Below are 26,544 nucleotides of genomic sequence, written 5' to 3'. Positions count from 1 at the left end.
TAAAGGTTTAGTGTTCATGATTATGGTTGATTTCTGAGGTTAATTCATTTAAGTCTTTTTTAAAAAGTGGTTTTGGCTATATGCTGCTGGTATAATATATGTTGATATAAAGCATACTTAAAATTTTACCATTGGTTAATTAGCATTAACAAAATAGGAATGCTACTCATTTAACTACAGTTCATATTCATTTGAAGCATAACTTTGACATTTTTCTTTCTTTAAATATTATAAATGGCTCATTATTTCATCAATGTTCATTACCTTGACATATCATTCATTTTTTTTTCCTTTTAAGTACAAATGGAGAATTGTATTTAAGGAATGAACAAATTAAAACTAAAGTTGAACACCCTTCGTATTCATCTCCTATCTTTGTTGTAACAAATTACTACAAATGGTGACTTAAAATGACACGTTTATTCTCTTACAGTTCTGGAGGCCAGAATTCTAAAAATAGTTTCACTGGGCTGAAATGAAGGTGTTGACAGGTCCAGCTTATTTCAGAGGATCTTGAAGAAAACACATTTTTTGCCTTTTCTATTTTCTAGTGGCTTCTAGCATTCCTTCGTTTATGGCCACACCACTCCAATCTCTGCCTCCAGTCACATTGCTTTCTTCTCTTCTGCATGTTATATTTTCCTCTGTCTCCCTCTTATCAGGGTACATGTGATTACAATTAGGGCCTACTCAGACAGTCAGATAATCCAAGATAGTCTCCCCATTTCAAAATTTTAAAGCACATCTGCAGTCTTTTTTTTTTTTTTTTTTTTTGCCATATAAGGTAACATTCACATGTTCCAGAGAATGGGACATAGATACCTTTTGACTCCATTATTCAGTCTACCATGCCCTCCTAAACTACATACCAAGAGACATTATGACTTCCATGGGCCATACACACTTTAGCCTTTGTAGCCCTCTCTTCCATAAAAAGAAATTTAAAAATATTTTTTATGACTGCATTGATATAAAGATGAATATGTACATATTTATTGTTATCATAAATGTATATACATTATTATATTAATTTTTATTCTCATTTTAAAAGAAATTAAAATAATACTTTTGTGAATCCCTAAAAGTATTATGGGCCCTAGGCATGTGTCTAATAAGAAAGTCAACTTTGCATACAGAAAACATGTAAGGTGTTTGGATCTCAGCAGCTGATAGAATTTTAAAAGTATAGAAGCTCAGGAAAGAATTCTAATATATACATAGGTTTCTTAATTGCACTTTGGTTTTCAAAAGTCATAAAATTTCTGTTCCAGTTTAAATAAGTGTTCCATTCTGTAAGCTTTGTCATTTTTCTATCATGTGACCTTTAAAAAGGAAAAAACAAATTCTTTTTAAGAAGGACTATTTTTTCCATACCTAATTGATGAAAAAATAATGTGCAAGATGTTTTAAAATGAAATAAAAATGGTTCCATTCTGTGTCATCCCACTGCAAATTTTGTGAGTAACAATACACAGTCCATTGTGTATGTTTTCTTTTTAAATTTTAAAGGTTGGGGTAAGAGAGAAATAACACTAATAATGTTGAACCAAATCACACAACTTTAATGTGACCTGGTTGGACACCACCCAATTTATGCCTCTTCCAAATTAGGTTTCTCAATGAAATGTTGTTCTACCGTCAAATGGTTCTCTTTTTTTTGGACGGAGTCTTGCTGTTGTCGGCTTGGGGTGGAGTGCAATGGCACTATCTCGGCTCACTGCAACCTCTGCCTCCCAGGTTCCAGCAATTCTCCTGCCTCAGCCTCCCAAGTAAATGAGATTACAGGCGCCTGTCACCACGCCTAGCTAATTTTTGTATTTTTGGTAGAGACGGGGTTTCACCATGTTAGCCAGGCTGGTCTTGAACTCCTGACCTCAGGTGGTCTACCCACCTCAGCCTCCCAAAGTGCTGGGATTACAGGCCTGAGCCACCGCGCCCAGCCCATAATTGTTTACACAGTTCATTTGTGGCTTAAAGTACTATATTTTCTTTGGCAATACAAGGAGAGTGAGGAATCATACAAATTTTTATTTTCAGTATCTTATGAAAGATTATGCTAATCATAGAAATCACAGCTTGGGTAGCTAACAGCAAATCAAAGTTTGGTTTTTCTTTAGTAGGAAAATGTTATTATTGTGCACCGCTTTTCAACTAGAAATTCTACAGTCATACATTTTCTAACATTTAAACTTTGTTTCACAAACTCAGTTCATTAGTTTTAATAAACTCCTTATGATTTAGAGGATGCAACAGATGGTATTTTATATTACACTATATTACCTCCAGGACAGTTTTAGCTATACCTTGACTAAAATGCACAATTGCTGTATCCATTCATTGCTTTCTTTGGGAGAACAGTATGAATATTCTTTTTATGTATGAAATAGAATAACACATTTAAAAGCATGCTTCTTAAAGACCATTCCTATATTTATTTTCAAATTGAATTTAATGTTTTATGTTATTATATAGTACACATTTTAAGTTTTATATAGTTATGAAATCTCAGTGATAATAACAATAGTTACAATTTCAGCTTTACATGTATTGTCTCATTTATTGCTCATAGCAAAAATTAAGACAGATACTTTTACTTTATTCCATTTTAGAAGTGAGGACACTGAGGCATTGAACAGTTAAATAATTTGTCCAAAAGCACACAGCTAATAAATAACAAAGTTGAGATTTAAACCTAAGCAAGGTCTGTCTGCCTATAGAGCCTATACATGTAATCCACCATATTATACTGTCTCCACACAGACTATTCATAATATTCTAACATTCCACATTTTTGTGGAAAATGCCAACACTAATAAAACATTTTTGATGATTGCAAAGTATCAACCAAAGTCAATTAATGACACACACATATGCCATGAACAAAATACAGAATACACTCATAATATTAACTAGAGTTTGCATAGAATAGTGTGGTCCAGTTTAATTGACTGAAGAATGAAATTAAAAATTTCAAAGTTTTGGTACCTTCATGGAAAAAGTTGTTAGTTTTATTGAAACTGCCTTTGAAAAAAAAAATTATGACAAGAGAAATCTGACATAGTTGACTCCATCTTGCTTCTGATCTCTAAGCTGTTGTTGGTCATTCCTGGGCATAGGCCAAGCTAGGTTAGAAGGAATTTAGTTTTTAGTTCAACTTGAAAGCAAGGATAAGGTCGGGCACAGTGGCTCACACCTGTAATCCCAGCACTTTGGGAGACTGAGTTGGGAGGATCACTTGAACCCAGGAGTTCAAGACCGTCTTGGGCAAGATGGTGAGACCCCATCTCAACAACAACAACAAACAACAACAACAACAAAAATTAGCTGGGCATGGTGGTGCACACCTGTGGTCTGAGTTACATGGGAGGCCGAAGCAGTAGGATCACTTGAGCTGAGAAGGTCAAGGCTGTAGTGAACTATGTTCACACCACTGCACACTGCACTCCAGCCTTGGTGACAGAGCAAGACCCTGTCTCAAAAAATAATAATAATAATAATTATAGCACCTCTCTAAAACTAACCCCCTCCTTGCTCAGGTACTGAAAACTGCCTTTGTAAGACTAATGAAAAGCCATAAGAATACGATTACGGGAGGGCCCTGAACTCTACTAAAATGTAGAGTAGTTTCTATCATCCTTTACTGTTCAGGAGTCATGTGGCTAGAGGTCACAAAATAAGTGTAGTTTCTATAATCTTTCACTGCTCAGGAGCCATGTGGCCAAAGGTCACAAGATGTGTGCCTTCTCCAATTGTTCCTGTAGAAAATATCACTATTCTAAAACCCATTTTTTTTTTTTTCCTGAGACAGGGTCTCCCTTTGTTGCCCAGCCTGGGCACTGCTTCCAACCTCTAGGATTGTTTTGTTATCTCCTTCAGGCTGACCCCACCAGGATGCAACTGATCCTGTGGTCCCACCCAGAGGTGGACTCAGAACATGAGGTTCATTTTCCACAGATCTATGATTTCATCCACAACCAATCAGCAGCACTCATGCCCTAGCCCCTTGTCCACCAAATTGTCTATAAAAACTCTAAGCTCTGATCCTTTGGGGAGACTGATTTGAGTGATAACTCCAGTTCCCCTATGTCAGCTGGCCTTGCATCAATTAAACTCTTCCACCACTGTAATGCCAGGTTCTCAGTGAATCGATTTTGTCTGTGCAGATGACAGGAAGAACCCCTCTAGTGATTACATTACTTTGTTACAAAGCCACAGACTTTACCAGTAGCCCAGTCAGTTTCATAACTGTATGGGGGGCACAAAGAGGACTTGGGCAGAGAGAACGAATGACTCATAACAAATCTATTGTTTCTACTACAAATGAAACCAATCCAAGACTATGCCCCACTGAAGAAGGGGCAGTTGTGCCACATTATATACAAAAGACAACATTAAAACACAAGGAGCTATAGGTCTAACTAAAAGCACTTTGTGCAGTCCTTTGCTGTTTTAAAGATGGGGTGTCTTTATTACTACATCATGCCAGAAGTAAAATACTACTGCTACAATAATAGTAGTAATGTATGTATGAATATTTTCAAAATGCCAAAGCACTCTGATTCACCCCGTATCCCTGCCCAAATTCACAGGTCATTTCGATACTATAGAATCTACTAATTGGAAGGGACTGTAAGAGTTACCAAGCACAGTTTATAAGCAGTATAGAGATTCCATCTGCACTATGATGAGCAGGTGGAAAGCCAGTCTCGCCTTAACCCTTCCAGTGATAAGGAACCCACAGAGCAGCATGAAAAGTAATTCATTCAATTATTGTACAGTAATAATTTTTAGATATTGTTGTCCTACCTGATTGTCTGTACTTCCCTTTATTAGGCCTAGTTGAGTTTTTGAAAAAGACAGAAATATGCTTAATCTCTTCTCTTCATGAGAGTATTTTTAAAGAGCAATTATGCTCTTTCTCTTTCTTTAGTGAATCAGTTCAAGTTCTATAAACCATTCTTCATATGGAATATTTTCACAGAAAAAACACAAGATACTTACTTTACTAACTAATTTCTTATGGGTCAAAGATCAGAAGATGAGCCTTGTAAGCTATATGTGTGAAAGGATTCACCTGTTTCATTATTGCAACTTTTCCTCAATTCTGAAGTTATTATCTATTCATTTCCTGAAGTAAATTTCATGAGAAAAACATCTCCCTCTGATATCTCACTATGCTTGTTCTTAAGCAATTTGAAAAGAGAATGCCTTTGCCAAAATCGTTGCTCGATTCAGAGGCGTTTGAACTTTTTACATATGATCATGCATCCACGCAGTTAAAAGGTTTTCCACGCAATGTATCAGCCCAGCACATTTTCTTTTGATGATTTCATTGACCTCGTGCCTATCCTATCAGTTTTATCCACATACTCGTATGAGTCACAGTCCTCAAAATGTCATAAACATGAGGTTTTGTTTTCATTGTGTGAATATTACTTTAGACAAGATGAGGAGAAAGCTTTAAAGTCAAGCATTCAAAACTTAAGGAATGCCTACATGTTTTCCCCTTCCATCTTTCTCATGGACGCATTTATACTGAAACAATCTGACAATGACATTCTATTTACATGTAATCTTAACTGGTCTCTAACATTTTCAACAACTACATTTTCTCAAACCCTCAACCGTCTATTGCCTTGAACTTCCTCCTTCCTCTCATCCTGTCAATGGAGGGTAGAATTCTCCTCTCCATCCTTCCAGCATTTCCTCCTTTACAATGTTTTTCACTTTGTCAGTCTGTTTCATAATAAATAACTTAACTCTTCATGAAGCACTCCGTCCACCTTCCTGACTTAACTTAAACCTTTGCTCTCTCCCAAGGACAGGCTTTCCCAAGAAGTCTCCTGGAGGAAAAGCCACTTATCATTACACCTTGGGTGAGATGAGGGAGGAGAATGCAAGGCAGTATTCTCCTTTACCACTAGTTCTCCTTTACCACTTTCAAACCATTACTTCTCTACTCCCTTGATAAAGTACCTAGTCCTTGAAGATGGTTTTACCATGATCTAACTCATCTCATTACTGAAATCTGTAGCTCTACTGGTCATTTTATCACTATTTAGTATTTAGAAGCCAAATCAGCTTATAAATGCTTTTTCTGAGCTACAAGACAGTTATATAATGAACTTAGGATGAAACAAACAAAAATATGTAAGACTGAGGTCGGAGTTTATTGACGCCTGCTATTGCCTCTCTGTATATCTAGAGTATATTCACCCATTTTCTCCATTTTTGCTTCCTTGTCTCCTTTCAGTAAACCATTTATGCTAGACTATAATAATCAGGCTTTTGTCCTACAACTGCAAGGAAAGTATCCTCACCGAGGTCCGCAATGACTCCTGATTGACAAATCCAATTTATTTGACATAACAGACTGTAGGTCATTCATTTTTAAATGATCCCCTACTTTGCCTCCCATTATAATATATATTCCTAAATTCTCTTCCTATCTCTTGTATCCCGCTGACCATCCTTACATGTTAGTGTTCTGTAGAATTCTGTCTTAGGTGCTCTTCTCTTTTCACTTTATACTTTCCTTTTTTGGAAACAGAACCATTTCTTCTTATTTCACTCCATTCACCACTACCACCCCTGATTCTGGACCTGTATAATTCTGTCTGGTTCTTCAAGTTTCAACCCATGAATTCTTTTTTGTGAGGAGTCTTTCTTTACTAATTTCCCTCCTACCTTTAGAGCTTCCAATATGTCTTCTCTTTTAGAATATGTAGTATTTAGGTATTACCTTTATTTTTGCCTCAACATTTTAAACGTCATTTTCCCCTTAAGGCCTGCAGTGTATTGATTATGTTTACAGTTCCTTTTTTGGCTATTTCAAGTTGAAAAGGGGTCACCCTCTCTGAATGCTTTCATCACTATCATTTCCTCAATCAATTCTGCATTGTTAGTAAAAGTTCAAACCAATGTTTCCCCTTGGTGTTCTCTCCTTCTTAAAAATTAAATATTCAGGCCGGGTGCGGTGGCTCACGCCTGTAATCCCAGCACTTTGGGAGGCCGAGGTGGGCAGATCATGAGGTCAGGAGATCGAGACCATCTTGGCTAACACGATGAAACCCCATCTCTACTAAAAATACAAAAAATTAGCCGGGCGAGGTGGCGGGCGCCTTTAGTCCCAGCTACTTGGGAGACTGAGGCAGGAGAATGGCGTGAACCCGGGAGGCGGAGCTTGCAGTGAGCCGAGATGGCACCACTGCACTCCAGCCTGGGCAACAGAGCAAGACTCCATCTCAAAAAAAAAAAAAATTGAATATTCAGCAACATCAAGACAAGAATGTATCTGTTTCTACTTTTAGCTAAAATAATTATAAAATATGTACACAGTACCCTATAATGTCTTGCTGTGTAAGAATTGGTATATCTGGGCTGGGAGCAGTGGCTCATGCCTGTAATCCCAGCATTTTGGGAGACAGAAGTGGGCAGATCATGAGGTCAGGAGTTCAAGACCAGCCTGACCAATATGGTGAAACCCTGTCTCTACTAAAAATACAAAAATTAGCTGGGCACGGTGGCAGACACCTGTAGTCCCAGCTATTCAGAAGGCTGAGGCAGGATAATCGCTTGAACCCAGGAGGCGGAGGTTGCAGTGAGCCGAGATTGCACCACTGCACTCCAGCCTGGGTGACAGAGCGAGACTTTGTCTCAAAAAAAAAAAAAAAATTGGTGTATCTGAATACAGGTATCTACCATATTCTCAATCTATCTATCTGGATAGTGTATATATACTTTTAAAAGCATATCATTTGTCCCTCCTTTCCTCTAGCCTTATGAAATAGCCTCACTACATTTCTACACTGGAGTCCGAGATTTTCACACAGGTGCTCATTTTGATAGACAATGTCATTCTGTGATCCTTGCTTTTTATTTCCATTATCATATTCTATATTTGTAGCAGACAGAATTCCAAGATGGCCTCAAAGATTTCCTCCTCTTGGTGTTCAGAAAATGTACATGCCCCTCCTCTTGAATGATATCACTTCTATGATTAAGTTACTAATCAGTTGACTTTAAGACAATCAAAAGTGAGATTATTTTGAGTGGGCCTGAAATAACCAGGTAAGTCCTTTAAAAGGATGTGAAGTGTCAGAGAGGTACTTTTCCTAACCTGAAAGAAAGCAAACATCCATGTTTTGAACTCCTATAGGGATTACATGACAAGGAACTGTGGGCAGCCTCAAGGAGCTAGGAGAGGTCCCCAGACAAAAGGCATCAAGAAAATGGGGATCTCAGCATCAACTACAAGAAACTGAATTCTGCCAAGTCAGTGAGCTTTTATTTCAGTTCTCAGGTAATTTACTTTCTCTACTGTTCTCAGACTCTCACTTCTGAAGCGGCATAGTTGTCTGGGGTAAATACCCAGCGTTCGTCATCTCACACCAAGAAGATTAAGGAAGGACACAGACACACATGAGGAGTGAGTTTAGGAGCAGAGGTTAATAGGCAAAACAAAGACAAAGGAGAGCAGCTCTCCCTCTCTCGTGAGAGAGAGGAGTGTCTGAAAGGGAAAAGCCAGCCTATGGTGGACCACAGCAGATTTTATATGCAGGATTGAGGAGGCCTATCTGATTTATGGTTCAGACACGTTGGTTCGACCAGGTGTGGCGTTTACATAGTGTACAGGGAAGGCTGGTCGCCCCACCCTAATCTTATTATGCAAATGGGCTTTCCACTTTGCCAGCACCACTTGTCTGCTTCTTACTGTACATGTGGCTGGCAAAGAGAAGGGAAGATGGAGCCACCATTTTGATCATGCTTAGTCCCATGTAGCCTTTTCCTATTAGCACTGCTGGCTTTCACCGGTGCAAGCTTCCAGCTTGCTTGTCTATGTCTGTAGCTCAATTTTACAGGCTGCTTTTTGTTAGAAAAGAAAATGCTTTCCATTAAAAGGAAAACCTTACAGAGGACTTCCTTACCCTCACTATCTGCCTAAATAATTTCTTTTTAACTCCTATGTTACTACTACAGTTTAATAGTGTTTTCCAAATTTCTCTGATAAGAATCTCCTGGCATGCTTGATTTAAAACAAATTCTGAGAACCCACCCCACACCCACTGAATAAGCACCTTCAGGAAGATAGGCTTGGTTATTCGTTTTGTCAATAATTCCTTTTAGTGACTCTTACCCAGGAAATGTTGATTAATACCATGGCCCAGCAAAACAGCTCATCCTATTTGACAACAGCTCTGCATCCACCTGATAGATCACCATATCCTTCCAATGCTTCCAAAATAATGGTCGATATGGTTTGGATCTGTGTCCCTGCCCAAACCTCACATTGAATTGCAATCCCCAATGTTGGAGGTGGGGCCTGGTGGGAGGTGATTGGATCATGGGGGTGACTTTTAATGGTTTAGCACCATGCCCCCTAGTTCTATCTTGTGATAGAGTTCTCAAGAGATCTGGTTGTTTAAAAGTGCGTGGCACCTCCCCACTGTCTCTCTCTTCCTCCTGCTCCTAGACATGTGAAGTGAAGTGCTGGCTCCTCCTTTGCCTTCTGCCATGATTGTAAGTTTCCTGAGGCATCCCCAGAAGCTGAACAGATGACCAGCATCATGCTTCCTGTACAGCCTGCAGAACTGTGAGCAAATTAAACTTCTTTTCTTTATAAATTTCCCAGTCTCAAGTATTTATAGCAGTGTGAGAACAGACTAATACATTGGTATTCAAATAAGAAAAAAAATGGAAGTTCCACATGTGTCCCAACTTCTTCCATTTCTACCCAGAATTTCAAAATTACTACTGATTTATTATTGTTTAGCTATGGTAATAAAATGTATTCTCCAGTTCATCACTGTGTTTTTATCGCTTCCTCTTTATCCCATTGGTGAGGGAGGGATCCCCACCCCAGGGTTATGGGGATGGACGAACACGCAACACCCAATGCTGGACAGATGAGACTGATCACAGTTTATCAATTACATATACTCACAGCCTAAGGGAGGAGGACACCACACACCATACAGGGCCACACAGGAGTTTCCCCTCTGGAGCAGACCAAGCAACCAGGGGCTGTGGGAGGCAGGCTTTGTAGTATCAGACAGGTGGGGTGACCCTTAGTTCCCACAGGAGGATGTGATTGGCTTATTTGAATAATTCCATGGGCTGGCAAAGAAGTGAAAGCCACTACTTAGGAACTGCACCTGGTCTCCTTGACAAGGAGGCTTGTTAGGCTAGGGGAACTTATCTGTGGGAGCAGAGTGGGGAGAAAAACTCATAGGTAGGCCATTTGGGGCTCTCTCAGTTTCACCAGATATCAAGGCAGTACCTAATATGAGGCTTTAATTTTAGGCCTTACACCACACACTGGCTTTGATAAACAGTGGCAGGCAAGGCCCTCAACATATTCTGAATAGTTGCGCCAGAAAGATAGCTCATGCACCACTTTATCATGCTGGATGAATTTTTAATCTATATTTACATGTAGTTACTTTCTATGTGTAAGATTTGTAACAATAAAAAAAGCAGATTCCTGAATACTCTTCTGAACACATATCATGCATTTATTTTTTATTTTTATCTTTTTGAGACAGGCTCTCATTCTGTCACCCAGACTGGAGTGCAGTGGTACCATCATGGCTCACTGCAGCCTTAACCTCCCTGGGCTCAGGTGATGCTCTCATCTCAGCCTCCCAAGTAGCTGTGACTACAGGGGCATGCCATCATTCCTGGCTAAGTTTTGTAGAGACAGGGTTACACCATGTTGCCCAGGTTGGTCTTGAACTCCTGGGTGCAAGTGATCTTCCCACCTCAGCCTCCCAAAGTGCTGGGATTACAGGTGTGAGTCACTGCACCAGGCCTGATATTTTAATAAAAAATAATTGCAGCCAAACACAGAAGTTCATGCCAGCACTTTGGGTGACCAAAGTGAGAGGATCACTTGAGGCCAGGAGTTCAAGACCAGCCCGGGCAACACAAGGAGCTGCTGTCTCTATATAACATTTTTAAAAATATATAAAATATCAAATTTTCAAAATTATAAATGGAGGAGAAATATTAAACTATGTTATCACGAAGTTAGTTTAAGTCTGCTTTTAAAGTAATTCATTTCAATTGTGCATATCACTTGGAAAACTTTCTCAAACCTTACACACATCCTATCCTCCTTTCTTCCCTTTCAGTCCCACCACATATTGCCCCAGCGGGAGGATGTTTCTTTATAGTGAATTATTGTTGTAACCTTCAGCGTAGCCATGAATGTGCCTGGAGGCAAAGAAGTTGATAACCACTTTCCAGTGTTGTCCAATAATAGAGTATTTCCTTTCCCTTCCCTCTCTTTTCTTTCCTCTTCTTTCCTTTTCTCTTTCTCCTCTATCTTACCACTGCTGCAAGTTAATTGAAATCTAGAAGATGGACTTTGGCTGAAGATTATGTAAGAGGACAATAAGACCAATCTGTCTTTAGGCCAATATTCTCATGGCCTAAAGTTGCAAGAGGCTGAAAGACTAAAGTATTACTGCAGAACCTCTCTGGAATAGATATAATTCTAAGACATCATTCAGGGAGATTGAAGGAGTAGTCTAATCAAAACGATTAAAGTAAGAATTAAGAATGGGGTTAAAGTGTCATTTCTCTTATGAAATTCTAGGATGTTCAGGGATTTTCTTTCTAAAAAGATTACTTCATAAACATAATCTTTAAATATCATATGTTTAAAGTACATCTACACATAGCTTATAAAGTAAGAAATAAAGATATATCTGTCTGAGACTTAGGGGATGTTATTATTGTTTGCTTCATATATTCCTATTCACAGTACCTTTCCCACTTGGGAGCAGTGTATCATATTTGCAATAAAAGCAAGTAAATGAAAAAAAAAAAAAAGAAACTAACTCCAGTGAGCTGAACTTGCAAACCTCAAGTTATGCAGTAATCGCAAACATCATGTATGTCAATGTAATTGTGGCAAATGTGAAACATGATCTAGTTTAAATCATATTTAATCAGAAATGGGCAATGGTTCAGAAACGTAATGTTTCCATTTTAAGGGTGTTAAAATTCATTACTATATTAGTTTTGTGTTTTTGAAACTTTTTGGACATTGGGCTTAGGCCCAGAGGAATTTCAAAAATCAAAATTGATACTACATATTTAACTATCATAACCACTCAGCAATTATGCTTGCCTGCTATATTCTCATCCAACAACTCCACAGTCTAGGAACTTGTGTGCATATTGAGATTCCTATGGAAGTTATAGCATTAATGAAATTGAGTTTTAAATTTCCCTAGGCTCAACCTAGACATTAAGAATATAAATGTAAATTAACAGAGAACTAGCAGCCATGAATACTAACACTCAAATCACATTCATTTTCATTTAAATTTTACTCAGACATCAGGGAAACAATTTCTCCTCCTTTCCTCTAAAGAAATTATATTAATAATTTTGGCAGTCTTCCTGTGATGAAACAACATAGAACGCAATGCAGAATGCAACACCTTTAAATTACTTAGAAAACAGACACATGAAAACTAAATCTGGATAGATCATGTTTGCTTTGCTTGTGGGAAAATTTTAGAGACTGAACCTAGTCTACTCCTGAGTTTAAGGAGATTCTAAGGTTTAAAACTATGGGTTAAATATATTTACTAACCAATAGCCTGTTAATGGTCTTTAGTACCACCAAGTATAATAAAGGGAAGCATAAATTACATAGCTCAAACCACAACAACTCTGCATTATGATATAACCAGTACAGTAGTCCCCTCTTATTCATGGATTTGCTTTTAGCAGTTTGTTAATCACAGTCAACTGCACTCTAAAAAGATTACATAGAAAATTCTAGAAATAGGCCGGGCGCGGTGGCTCAAGCCTGTAATCCCAGCACTTTGGGAGGCCGAGACGGGCGGATCACGAGGTCAGGAGATCGAGACCATCCTGGCTAACACGGTGAAACCCCGTCTCTAGTAAAAAATACAAAAAACTAGCCAGGCGAGGTGGCAGGCGCCTGTAGTCCCAGCTACTCGGGAGGCTGAGGCAGGAGAATGGCGTAAACCCGGGAGGCGGAGCTTGCAGTGAGCTGAGATCCGGCCACTGCACTCCAGCCTGGGCGACAGAGCCAGACTCCGTCTCAAAAAAAAAAAAAAAAAAAAATTCTAGAAATAACAATTCACATGTTTTAAATTGCATGCTGTTTTGAGTAGCATGATGAAATCTCTCACCATCCTGCTTCATCCTACCGGGGTGTCACTTAGTGGCCTTCTCTATTATCAGATTCACTGCTAAAGTATTGGTATTGCAGTCCTCGTGTTCAAGTATTCCCTACTTAATAATGGCCGCAAAGCACAAGAGACGTGATGCTGGCCTATTATTATAATTGTTCTATTTTATTATTAATTTTTGTTGTTAATCCCTTATTCTGCTTAATTTATAAATTAAACCTTATTATAGGTATGCATATATAAGGAAAAACATAGTAATATATAGGGTTTGTTACCATCTGTGGTTTCAAGCATCCTACTGGGGGTCTCGGAGAGTATCCCCTGAAGATAAAGGGGGACTACTGTAGTTTCCCTCCTATCTCTTTAGATGATTCTGCCATGACCAGAGAGGGTTGTGTGTCTCTTATGTGACTTTCTTGGTTCTTCTTTTGTGCTCCTTTCCTTCAGATTTGAAGAACAAAAGGAAAAAGGAAAGAATAACAAACTGCCAACTATTAAGTGTTTGGCTTACTTGACAATTGGTAAAGGAAGGAGTCCACTACAGGCAGAATGACAGGGACACACAGTTTGGGACTCTTGGGTGGAAGAGTGAATTGCAAGGTCCACTGCCAAGAGAAAAAAAAAAGTTAACCAGTGAGAAGCTCCATCCCAAGGCTGTTTACCTGAAACACATATCTATTCAATTGGGTAGGGTTAAGTTGGGAATTGAGAGATGCTAAAGATGTTTACCTTCTGTGTCCTAGCTCTTGGGTTCTTCATATTAATATTTTATCCTTTTATCCTTTTCACTTGCTTCATGAGATCTATCCACCTAATTTCTCTGTAGATTTCTCTTATGGATTATCTAACCTGACAGAAGTTTATTCCTTGGCATTACAGACAATTTTTTTTCTGGGAAATACAAACACATTCCTAAATTTTAATTCTCATGTAACAATAATCCAAATTTATAATCACTTTTCCACAGAACTCCTGAAAGAGAGGTGGGGTGATTGTAAAATATGGTGGTAGAAAGGTTTTCTTTAAAGCTCATTTGGTGAAAGTGCTACTGTTTTGTTTTGTTTTGTTTTGTTTTGGATAGAGACTCACTCTGTTGCCCAGGCTGGAGTGCAGTGGTGCCATCGTGGCTCACTGCAGCCTTGACTCCCTGGGCTCAAGTGATCCTCCCAGCTCGGCCTCCCAGGTAGCTGGGATGACAGGTGTGTACCACCATGCCCCATGAATTTTTTCATGTTTTGTAGATACGAGGTCTCCCTATGTTCCCCCAGGTTGATCTCAAACTCCCGAGCTCAAGCAATCCACCTGCCTCAGCCTCTCAAAGCAAAAATATTTTGTAAACAAAAAGTTTTTTTAAAAAAGAAGAGAGAGAAAGAGGAACATTTTACCTGAGAGATATCAAAACATACTACAAAACAATAATAATACAGCATGATATTAGTTTACAGAAAGTCACTCAAATCAGTGGTTGAACAGAGTTAAAAAATAAAAACAATAGATGTGTAAAGGTATGTTTATTTGGTTGACAATAAACTTCACATCACTGAAAAAAGGATGGACCTGTCATAAAAGGACAAATGGCCAACCAAATGAAGAAAAAAATAGGCTGCACTCTTAATTGAAATCACGAATACAAATAAACTTTAAAGTTTTGATTTTTTAAGTATTAAAAATAGTAGAATAAAATAATGAATACTTTAAAAATTATGGAGTGGCAAGGTCTTTCCAAGCAAAGTATGAAACCCAGACTCCATGAAGGAGAAGACAGACATATTTCACAACCTCAAGTGATAGACCTAGAGAAAATATCTGCAACATATAAAACAAAAGGGCAATAGCCCAAATGTATCAGGATTTCAACAAATCTATGAAAAAATACTCTAATAAGCACTTCACAAATGAAAAAATATATAACCATATGAAAAAGTTCAACATTGCTAGCAATCAAGCAAATGTATATTAAATGTTTAATGAGATATTTTTGCCCATCAAATTTAAAATGTTAGATGATGCAAACTGTTGTTGCCTATCAGGGAAATGGAGACTTTCATACACTCTTGTGAAAGTCTTTTTGAAGGGATACTTGACAGTATCTAGCCCACAATATTTGATCCATGAAATTCACTTGAAGAATCTATTCTAAGGAAATTCTCATACAAGTGCACAAAAATATATAATGAAAAGAGATTGAATTCAAAAATATTTGTCATAGCATCATTTGTAATAGAAAATAATTGGAAACAATTTGAGCATCCATCAATAAAAAATGGTTAAATAAAATTATAGTAAATCAAAACAGTGGAATACTATGCAGCCCTTTTAAAAATGAGGTGCATATGTACCCTAGAACTTAAAGTATAATAAAAAAATGAGGTGGATCTGCAGGCACCAATATACCACCTCACTATATTTTTAAGCAGAAAAAACAAGTTTCAAAAGGCGAGGCAGGTCAATCACGAGATCAGGAGTTCAAGACCAGTCTGGCCAACATGGCGAAACACCAGCTTTACTGAAAATACAAAAATTAGCCGGGCGTGGTGGCGGGCACCTGTAATCCCAGCTACTTGAGAGGCTGAGGCAGGAGAATCGCTTGACGCTGGGAGGCAGAGGTTGCAGTGAACCGAGATCGTGCCATTGCACTCCAGCCTGGATGACAAGAGCAAGACTCCGTCTCAAGAAAAAAAAGAAAGAGGGGAGGGGGGAGGGGGGAGGGATTGCATTGGGAGTTATACCTGATGTAAATGACGATGGGTGCAGCACACCAACATGGCACAAGTATACATATGTAACAAACCTGCACGTTATGCACATGTACCCTACAACTTAAAGTATAATAATAATAAATAAATAAATAAATAAATAAATAAAAAGAAAAAAAAAAGAAGAAAATGAATCTCACATGTATAGATTGCTAGAAATAGAGCGGGAAGGACACTCCAAATAGATGAAAGATTGTTTTGAACTGTAGAATTTTTAGGCTTTATTTACAATAGCATTTGCAAAACAACAACAAAAAAATAGACGGTTTCACTGTACCCAAGTGTCCATCTGATAGCCCGAGGGATAAACTGTATTTCACACAATTTCAAGACGGAGAGAGTGACATGGTTTGGCTCTGGCTCCACCAAAATCTCAACTGGAATTGTATCTCCCAGAATTGCCATGTGTTGTGGGAGGGACCTAGCGGGAGGTAATTGAATCATGGGGATCGGTCTTTCCTGTGCTATTCTCTTGCTAGTGAATAAGTCTCACAAGATCTGATGGGTTTATCAGAGGTTTCTACTTTTGTTTCTTTCTCATTTTCTCTTGTTGCTGCCATGTAAAAAGAGCCTTTCACCTCCTACCATGATTCTGAGGCCTCCCCAGCCATGTGGAACTGTAAGTTCAATTAAACCTTTTTTTGTTCCCAGTTTCAGATATGTCTTTATCAGCTGTGTGAAAACGAACGAATACCAAGAACCTGTAGCATCTAGAAAATTGATTAGCCTACTTTCTGGTGGTAGGTGACTCCTACCTATAGCCATCCTGTGATTGAAATGTCTTTGGTGGTAAAACAAAGTGGTCCAGGAGGAGTCTGTACTATTATAATGATATTAATTAAAAAGTGTGTTAATTGCAAATTTACAGATAAATAGGATCAGACCTTTAAAATGAAAAGTAAGGATAGATATGGGATGTGTAAGGAAAAATAGTTCTGCTATGTTTTTAATAATAGATTTTTGATTATGAAGTAATGCACATTTATTGTAGAAAACAATATACAAAAGAAAATTAAAACTGCCGGCAATGCCATGAATCACTATTAATATTGTAATTTATTTTTCCCAGTTATTTTCCCATGCCTTTATTTATAAATATTTTTACTTTAGTCTATTCATATAAAGATGGGGTTATACCCTTTTGTAATCTTCAATTTTTCCTATTTAAAATATGTAGAGAATCAGTTCAGTTTTTAAAAAGTTGAGCTTCAGGTAATTGTGAAATATTAATGAGGAAATGTCCAGCCAGCTGTTACAGATGGAGTCTAGGAGAAATGTTGGAAAAAGGTTTATGGTCTGCAAGATGTCAATCTATATGTAATTATTGAAGCCTGGAAATGGGGTGATATCATCCACACTTTTTCACAGGGTGAGTTACTGGGTTAAGAAGGCAATTGATAAGGTTGGAATAGGATAGATAATTTCAGAATGTATCACATAACAGTTGTAAGTATTCACACTGGATTGCAATATAAAAATCAATTTCTAATTGTGAGTCTAAGGACTAATCCTTTAGAAACAGTAGAAGACACTGACAGGACAGAAACCATAACTAGTTTTAAGAAAATAAGATCAAAGTTTGGCATTGGTCTCTGGGCCCCTTTATAGTCTTTAAAATTACTGATGACCCCAAAGTGCTGTTGTCCTTGTGAGTTATACCTATTGATATTTGTGTATCAGAAGTTAAAACATAAATTAAATATTTATGCATTGATCACTTAAAATAACAGTAATAAACCCATTACATGTTAACATAAATAGTATTTTCATGAAAAATTGCTATATTTTCTGAAACAAAAAATTATTGAGCAGCCATTAAAAGGAGTGAAATCATGTCCTTTCCAGCAACATGGATGGATCCAAAGGCCATTATTTTCAGTGAAATAACTCAGAAACAGAAAGTAAAAAAACACACATTCTTAGTTATAAGTAGGAGCTAAACAATGGGTACATATGGGCAAAAAGATGGAAATAATAGACACTGGGGACTCCAAAAGAAGGGAGAGCTAGAGGGAGGCGAGAGTTGAAAAATTATTCACTACGATATTTACCATGTGAGTAATGGGTACACTAGAAGCTAAATCCCCACCAGTATGCAATATACTCATGTAACAAACATGCATATGTTCACCCTGAATCTAAAATAAAATAATTGAGCGGGGTGGTATCATGATCTTTAATGCCTGGCTTAACAAAACACAGCTGAAATTTCATCTCTGCTTCTGCATTTAGTTAATTGATGATGTATGCATGTAAGAAAATGTGAGTGGGCCAGGCGCAGTGGCTCATACCTGTAATCCCAGCATGTTGGGAGGCCGAGGCGGGTGGATCACAAGGTCAAGAGATCGAGACCATCCTGGCCAACATAGTGAAACCTTGTCCCTACTAAAAATACAAAAATTTGCTGGGTGTGGTGGTGCACGCCTGTAGTCCCATCTACTCGGGAGGCTGAGGCAGGAGAATCGCTTGAACTTGGGAAGCAGATGTTGCAGTGAGCAGAGATTGTACCACTGCATTCCAGCCTGGTGACAGAGCAAGACTGCATCTCAAAAAAAAAAAAAAAAAAAAAAAAGAAAAGAAAAGAAAAAAAGAAGAAAATGTGAGTGAAAAAACCATAATGTCTCTTTTGTTTGTTTTTTGAGACAGGATCTTTGTTGCCTAGGATGGAGTGCAGTGGTGAGATCATGGCTTACAGCAGCCTAAACTTCCCAGGCTCAAGTGATCCTCCTGCCTTAGCCTCCCATATAGCTGGGACTACAGGCACACACCATCACACCTGGCTAATTTTTAAAAATGTTTTATAGAGACAGGATCTCACTGTGTTGCACAAGCTGGTGTCAAACTCCTGAACTGAAGCAATCCTCCCACCTTGGCCTCCCAAAATGCTGAGATTACAGGCGTGAGCCATCACACTCTGTCAACAAATAATATGTTAGTATTAGGAAAATAAGTTTAACTGCACAGACACCCTAAAAGGCTCTAAGGAGCCTCCAGGGGACTCTTGACCATGCTTTAAGAACAGCTAGCATGTGACATAGAGAGGTCAGGAAGATTAAGGATAGAAAACGTTTTATTGAGCGTTAGCAAGTGTAAGGATTTGAATGACAGGGGTGAAGATCCCATCAACGGTGCATCAGATCATAACATACCTTCTCTCCTTTCCTGACTTCCTGTTGTCCTTAGGGCAAAATCCAAAATCTTTATCCAGGTCCTTGAGGTCTTGGATGTTTTGGCTCCTTTCTGCCTCTCCTGCCTCATCTTAAGTCACTTCCTCCCCTACATTATTACGCTCCTTAAACTCCAGATGCACAGGCTGACCTTGCATTATTTGAGGTACCAAGACATCCCTTACCTCAAATACCATAGATTCTGTTCTCTCTGCCTGGAATGCCAACTACTCCACATTCTTCAGGCCTCAGATTAATAGCCACTGCCTCAGGAATGCCTACCTAACCACCTCAACCTCAATTGAAATGGGTCTCCTCTGTTGTTCTCTTGCAAATACCTTGTTCTGTTCCTTCAGAACACCCATCAGTTTAGAACTACGTATTTCATTGTATGATTGGTTCTATTTGTCTCCTACCAGTAGACTGTAAACTCTACAAGGGCAAGAATAGCTATGTTTTGTTTACCACTGTCTTCCCAGTACTTAGCACTGAATAGGCACATAGTAGGTATTCTGTAAATCTTTACTTAGTGAAAGTATAAATGAGAGAATGAAGATACATACAGGAAGCCTATTTTCTTAGTCTGAGAAGAAATTACTCATGTTTATTGTGTTGTATGGAAAATGATAACATCATAGTTCCAAATTTTCATTTAAAATGCCTTTTAAAATCTGTTTATGAAGGACTATCCTAATAATTGTTAGCATTTATTAGTAATTGTTAATGTATGTGACTATAGAAGTCTTATGGCCATTATTAAGCATGTGTTTTAGAAGCACTAAATATTTTAGTTATTTCAATACAAATTAGTAGTTACCTGTATAAGTCAATCACAATAATTCACTTAAAAGATTATGATAACGAGGTCACAAAGTTAGAGAGAAGTTCAAGTGCATTTAAATGCCAGCTGAGCAATCGTAATTGTTCTATACTCTTTTCAAGTTCTTTTCCTGGAGTGTAATTTTATCTCTTAAGTAGAAATCAGAGTACATTTTGAAATCAATTTTTTTCCCTTTTCAACAACTGTGATAGTTAAAAAATGCTAAAAAGTAATATTCTTAAAAGTATTTCCAATAAAAAGACAAACACTAGCATAAAGTCAGCTTTCAGATCTTCAAGGGAAGGCACTATGTTTTCTTTATGAGGCTATGAATTATTATTATTGCCATGTTGGTTTATGTGTATGGATAGTGAATATAAGTGAATTTTATATAAATTAAGGACCAAGGTACTATTTTTAAAAAACTATCCATAAATTTAAATTTAGGCAGTTATTTGAATCCATTATAGCAATAATACATGAGCAGAACTTGCTATATGGAATACAAAGTGCCTTGCTAAAGCCCAGACTTTTTTTTTTTGTTAAGGCATTTTGTTTCTCCTTCGCACTCTGGCCAGAGAAGTAGCTCCACAGGGTCCATTTGGATATTAAATAGGAATAGGTAAAGAGAAGACTTTAATTGGCTTGTCAGTTGTTTTCCTGAGCCTTACTTGGGTATGTGAAAAATAATGTGTCTGACTCTGTTCTGAACAGATGGATGCAGAATCCTGGCCACCAACTGTTCATATCCAGGCTCAAGTAAGCTTCCTCCAATGTGGCTGCTTTCCCCAGAGGGTGCCCACAGCCGGCCGGAAATGGGCACTCCCTTGCAGCAAGCTGGTGGCTGCAATTTTACAGCCCTGTTTATGGAAGCTGTTTGGGTAGAAAATCGTTAAGCTACCTTTCCTGCTTCCAATCATTGTAGCCAAAAGTTAAGGTGCCAGCACTATTCATAATCTCTGCTAGCTGATCTCTGGATGGTGTTGTTATCAGTTGAAATAGGAAATAAGAGTTCACCACAACGAGTACATATTGAAATTATGCCTTTGAAAATATCTTCCCATTAGACAAGCAACCAAACAAAACTCCCTCATTTCAGATGGTGCACACTGATTTTGTTTATGTAATCGTTATTGACTTTAGTCTTCTAATATTGATATGGTTTGGTTGTGTCCCCACCCAAATCTCATGTTGAATAGTAGTTCCCATAATCTCCATATTTCATGGGAGAGGTCCTATGGGTGGTAATTGAATATGGGGGTGGTTTCCTCCATGCTGTTCTTGTGATAGTGAGTGAGTTCTCATGAGATCTGATGGATTTATAAGGGGGGGCTTTTTCACCTTTTGTTTCACACTTCTCCTTGCTGCCACCATGTGAAGAAGGACATGTTTGCTTCCCCTTCCACCATGATTGTAAATTTCCTGAGCCCTCCCCAGCCATGCTGAACTGCGAGTCAATGAAACTTCTTTCCTTTCTAAGTTACTTAGTCTCAGGTATGTCTTTATTGGCAGCGTGAGAATGGACTAATGCAAATATTATTGTACTTACACTCTTACTTATGAGGGTACTTAGAAACAAAACTGACATAAGTGATATTTTCCATTATGCATTCTTCTCACAGAATGCAACCTATAGGTTAAAAATATATTTAAAAAATCAAGGCCAGAACATCTAAATGTGCCCCTATACTATGCCCCTACAAAGCCTGGTTGTCATCTTTTGTTTCTTTGTTGGCAGGGCAATGGGGTGGGATGGGAGGGGGAGGGTGTTGAGCCGCAGGGATCCAAATGATTCCTACCTGAAGCTGAAGACCTTGTTGGGAAAGGGACGATGGGAATAAACAAACGTGCTCTTGATTCCCTGATTCTTCCCCCTAGAGTGTTCAGCTAAGAGTGTTCTCTAGGAGTGAAATGTTCTAGGTACATGGTAACAGTCACACAGTATATGCTTGTTGATTAGCAAATTGTTCACACATCTTTGAACATTTCTTAGCTTCTTTAAGTCTCAATTTATTTGCCTATTCCCAGTGCTGGCACAGTTCCTGGAATATAGTAGATGTTCCATAATCACTTGCTGAATTGAATTTATGTAATTACATTGGTTTCGGGAATAAACACAAAAAGGTGTATGAGTGCATGTGTGTGTGTGTCTTTGTTAACAAAAAGGTATATCTCTTTTAAAATTCCTAGCAAATTATTTTAATAATATACACTTGGCAACTGGATAACTGTCATACAGAGATCACATGCTCCATTACAATCTGTTATATTTACATTGGCTATTCTGAAACTAGCAATTTGGTGTGTCTTCTTCCTGATATTCATATTTGAAATAGAAATTCTTGGTCCCATGAGCAAAACTACTTGAAATTTCTGCAATTTCATGTTGCTTAAATGTGTCTGGGGAATCTCTAAAGTTGAATAAATGCCTTAGGAAATCCACCTACAATATCAGGATATAGGCGTCTAGAAGCAGCAAATCAGTTCTTAGGAAACAGAGAAAAGTGACAGAGCCCTCTGTACTTTGGAATTAGGACTGGAAACAATGTTTTGAAGGAACTAAACAGAGACAGGTGCAGACCAAATGAATTAAGGACACCAGGGAGCCACAGGAGACCGGTAAGGAAATGAGAGGGAAGAATGTGAAAGAAAATACAGCATAAAGAGGAGGTGGTAGAGAATTTCTAAAAAATGATTACAGGGACTGCTGAATTGCCAGGAGAGAAAGAAACTCAGTCTCCTGTCGTGAAATCCTTAGGTATCAACTCTCCCTTTCTTCCAGTATCTTCGTAAAGAGTAACAAAGGAACAGCAAGAATGAGAGTGAGATAATCATGCTTTAAAATTCATATTCCATTTCCTTGGCCGTTAGGGTTTGTCCATGTCCCATTTGGCCAGAATTCCCTTTTTGTTATGGGGAGTTCTTTTCTTAATCACTGATTACAGAAACACTCAAGAGTGTTTCCAGTCATTGGAGAAATGACTGGCCAGATGTTTCTTTTTTTCTCCTTGCAGAACTCTTTGGTAAGAATTGAGGAGGTATCCTGAAAGTCTTCCTTCCACAGTTCAGGGTTTGGACAGTTCATAATGTGGACTCTTTCATTTATTTAGGATATTTAAATCTATATATGTTTATACAAATAGCTTGTTTTTGTTTTGTAGGAGGGTAGTGGGTTTTAGGAAGGTTTCGTTTACATATTTGTGACAAGACACAGGTTTTATACCCATCCTTTCCCTACTGCTTTCTCAACAGCCCAACAGAGCCGGTGATAGAAGCAGTTGCTATGCCCCTACAGAGCCTGGTTGTCATCTTTTGTTTCTTTGTTGGCAGGGTGGTGGGGCGGGACGGGAGGGGGAGGGTGTTAAGCCGCAGGGATCCAAACGATTCCTGCCTGAAGCTGAAAACCTTGTTGGGAAAGGGACGATGGGAATAAACGTGCTCTTGATTCCCTAATTCTTCCCCCTAGAGTGTTCAGCTCTTTGTATTTCCTCTCCTTGGTGGTGTGATGGTCTTACAATGCTCCCTCTTTGCAAATACCTGTATCAAAAGCTGGGAAAATGGGAACACACGGTTCAGAGAACTCCCCCTGGCGTCACTCTGTACTACCTCTCTTTCTGAAACTGAATCTGGTCCCCTGCTCAGGAGCGCAGAGACCAACCCTGAAGCCGACCTTGGGAAGCTGCCGCCACCCAGGGAGGGGAACAGTTGGAAGCTTTGGTGTTCACCCACCGAGCCAAGAGAAACTCTTCCCGGTAACTAGCACCAGCCACGACTCCAAGTCTGCCTTATTGTAACCTCTAGCGGGTTCCCAACTCGGCAATAGCTTCTCGCTATCCTGTCCCTGTTCTTGCGGAGGAAAATTTAAAACGTGCGTGCACACATACACATTCACACACGCCCTTCTTTCTTCACTCAAAAAAAAAAAAAAAATCAGTAAACGTCCTTCGCCCAAAGAATGTTCGACTCTTCACACTCTTTTCTTTACCTAGAGGTCAGCAGTCCCTTGGGAGCACACAGGGTGCTCCCTCGCTGCTCTGCGCGCCCCACACCTGCCTACGGCTGGGGTGGCGCCGCGGGGCAGGAGGCCTGGGAATCCGCTAGACTCCTATTTCTCCAGTTGGTGCGGCTCCCCTGGCTCGGCACTTGGTATCTCCCACGGTCTTGCTCTCTCTGGGAAGCCGGAAAGAAGACCGCTGTGGGCGTCGTCGCCACCCCTCCCGGAACCAGAGCCTGCTCCAAGCGGGCATCTAAGCCTCCTACTTCAGACTCACATCTGGCCCAGCCGGGCAAATGTTAGCCGCTGGAGAGTGCCTCCAGGCGAAGCGCCCCAAGTCCCGAGCATGCCCAGTCGGACTCCTAAGGCTCCTGACGCGAGTTTCTGGGCGTGCAGATTCCGCTTCTCCGCTTTTTCGAGGAAGCTGAGGAGGGTTGGGAGGGAGGGAGGGATCCAGGGCTTGGGGCAGCGCGCTGGGCTTGCCCGAGTACGTGCCCTAGTGCCAGGCTGGATGAGGGGCGGAGCCGCTTAGGGAGCCCAGGAACCTGGGCGGCCAGGCAGGGCAGGATCCCTTAGCGCTCCCCCTTCCCCCAACCACCTTCAGGTGGACGTTGTTACTGCTAATCTGATGCGGCCGCCAGTAGGCTGCATGTGGCCAGCCGGCCTTGGCGCTCTGGGGTCACACTGTCAGCTGGACGCAGTCGGCGATGCACTCTCACCGACAGACGCAAGAGAGCTTGTGGTTCGCTTACGCACCGCATTCACCGGCTTTTGGCTTTTCTGGAAGGCGGGCGAGAGAAGAATAAGAGAAGGAAACCAAACAATTTCTCTCCCCCCCGCCCCGCCTTTTTTTTTTTTTTTTTGCCAAAGTTATGCTGGCAAAATACTTCGCATTCTAAGTCAGTCCTGAGGCTTTGCACATAGAAGCAGTGATTGTGCTCCTGTGTGTGTGCGCGCGTGTGTGCACGCGGATGTTTGTGTATGTCATGACTAGGAAACACTGTCCCAGGCTGATCCTGGGGTTGACAAATACTCATCCAAATCCCCCACCCCACCCTCACCCTCAGGAGAAAGTAAAAAAAAAAAAAAAAAAAAAAAAAAAAATACAACAACAAAAAAACTAGTCGTGTGAGTCCCCTGGTCAGGCAGGTAGGAAATCTAAATTTTGTTGATTCATATTTCCTTCCTCTGCTCCCATATCCAGCTTTCTCCTCCTCTCCGCCCTATAACACCCTGATCTTTCTCATTTCGACTTCCCTTCCTCTGCCCGATACCTGCTCATTAAACCCAGCTTCTCCTTCTCCTCCTCCTCCTCCCACCTCCCTCCACCTCCCATCTCAGCTGCGGCTAAAACCTGGAGTCTTGGGGAAAAGGAGAAAAAAAAAAAAAAAAAAAAAAAAAACAAAAAAAAACTCGGCTGTGAAGCTGTCAAACCGGGCATGCTCAGTAGACAGGGCAGGTTTTTTGGTCTCGAGTAACGGAGAAACATTTTTTGCACCACCGCGACCAGCCTTAGAGCGCGGCGGCGGCGGCCACGGCAACATCAGCCCAGCCATCAGCCGTGCAGACGCCCAGCACCCGGGAGCGCGGCGAGCTTCGGCTCAGCCCGGAGTTCACCTCCGAGTGCCCCAGGGGCTGAGCTCACCCCTTCTGCTCTCTCACACACGAACACTCTCTTTCACTCTCACACACACACACGTATACACACTCTCTCGCACACACAAACGACCCTGGGCGCAAGCACCCTTCTGGCAGGTCGTCCGCTGGTGCAATAGTAGCCGGGTTCGGTTCCTGCCTCCGGCGGCCGCCGGTTTAAAGCACCGCCGCCAGCAGCCGGAGGAGAGCAATGCGGGGGCCCGAGCGGCAGCTCGAACAGTAATGTGGATTTACAGTCGTTTCCCGCAGGAGTCGGCCGAGACGCCCTAAGTCCCGGGCACTGGCAGCGCCCGGCGGAGCCTAGCACCTGGCGAGGGGGCGGGGGAACCGCACCTGGGGACGCCGCCGAAACTTGCGCTTGGAATAGGTAGGTGCGTTTCTCCTGACTCCCACCCCATTCCTTCTCGCTCCCGCCCGCTACCCCCAACCTTCTACCCCAAGGACTACAGGCGAACTTCCCCCCGAGGCTGCAGGCGGCGGATGGCGGCTCCCGGCTGTGAGCGGCTGGTTGAGTCCGCTCTGGGACTCCTGCCCGAGGTGGCAGAGCCTCCGCATCCTTCTTCTCCGGTCTCCGCCTGCCATGGGGCTCTGGACCATCTGGGGCAGAAGGCAGGTCGGCCTTGTTCGCAGTTCAAGCTTACAGCGGGCCCTGGCGACGCTGCCCTTCGAGGGCTCGCTGGGCTTCCCAGGCGGCACTTTGCCAACCAACTCCTTCAGTTCTGAGAGGGAGCCTCCTCGCCTCGGCTCTCGCGCAGAGCCCAGACACTCTAACAAGTGGACCTGGGTACCTGGGGTGAGGATGGGAGGTTTGGTCTAAAAAGAAAGAAAGGGGCGCTTCTCTGGCATCCCTCCCATCTTGGAGCGCTTGCTGGGGCTCTGCCACTGGGGTCCAGGTCCTGCTGTCTCCCCAGAGAAGATGCCCAAGGGCTGGGACTCACTTTAGTACCTGTTCGCTTCTGAATTTCTATTTGAGCCT

This window comes from Macaca mulatta, chromosome X, assembly GCF_049350105.2.
Source record: "Macaca mulatta isolate MMU2019108-1 chromosome X, T2T-MMU8v2.0, whole genome shotgun sequence".
NCBI classification, from domain to species: Eukaryota; Metazoa; Chordata; class Mammalia; order Primates; family Cercopithecidae; genus Macaca; species Macaca mulatta.
The sequence above is the reverse complement of the archived record's forward strand: the minus strand, read 5'-3'. Positions refer to the sequence as shown.